The following is a 1,189-nucleotide window of genomic DNA, read 5'->3' on the forward strand; positions in this document are numbered from 1 at the left end:
CCGCATCTTCGGTGGAAGGACCAGGTGACCAACGATTTGGGGGCGCTCGGTACTACCAACTGGCGTCAGAAAGCAACTAATCGGGCTGACTGGCGGAGGCTACTCGACGCGGCCAAGGACGACACACGTCTGTAATGGCAAACTAAGTAAGTATAAAAGTTTTAAAGATTTCATTATGCAAAGTAGATTATTTATTTTTCGAGACAAAAATTTCAATAATAATTGAAAAATTGCGAATGAAAAAGGTGGATATAAAAATTTTTTGGTATAATATTTATATATAAATGAATACATACATAACTTCAATATTATTGATCAAACACATTTCTACTTGAACATACAAAGAAATAGAGGAGTTCATAGACTTGAGCATAAAATATTCAAATAGTTCTTAACTGAAAAATGAAAATTGTTAATAAATGTATTTCTTATAAAACTTAAAGTAAACAAACTACAGAATATTGAATTATTGGAAGTCAAACGGAAAACTTTTCGCGGCTAAGGAACAAATGCTGCTTTCTATGGAATTAGCAGCACATGGCACATAAGTAAATGAAAGTGTCAATACGACTAAATATGTATTTTGCGGAAAATTAAAAAAAACTTTTCCATTTTATTTTATTATTTTTATTATTTTTTTTTTCAATATTTCGCGCACAACTTAACACGTTGCAAACAAACTTAAATATTGTCAAGAGTTACAAAACGGCAACAATAGCTGAAATAACAACAAGAACAACATTAAACAAAACAATATGGCACATTAACCGGAAACATCAAGAAACACACATACAGACCAACATGGGCAAATACTCGTAGACCCAAACGCACCTAAGCACTTTGCGGAGCTGACAACTATGGCGGCTCCAAAACTTTAGGTTTTACTCACAGTTGAAGTGCTGAAGTGGCCAAGTGCCGTAATGCCACAGACTAGAGAGTCGTAAAGCGTGGAGGTGGGAAATTTGTTAGTGCGGTAAAAGTTGTTCTCGATGTCGGTTTGTCCGTTTATATGTCCATAATGCGATTGGGAACGACATTTCATGATAACTTGTTTATAATTCCTAAAAGTTATTCCTTTTGGCCTCTTGTTAACATTTTTTTTCCTATTTTCTGTTCGCATTTCATTTTATTTTCGGTTCTTTACGAGTATGTAATGAAAAAAGTTTGTTTATAGAAAATCAAAACTTTT

Source organism: Teleopsis dalmanni, chromosome 1, assembly GCF_002237135.1.
Source record: "Teleopsis dalmanni isolate 2A chromosome 1, ASM223713v2, whole genome shotgun sequence".
In the NCBI taxonomy this organism is placed as follows: domain Eukaryota; kingdom Metazoa; phylum Arthropoda; class Insecta; order Diptera; family Diopsidae; genus Teleopsis; species Teleopsis dalmanni.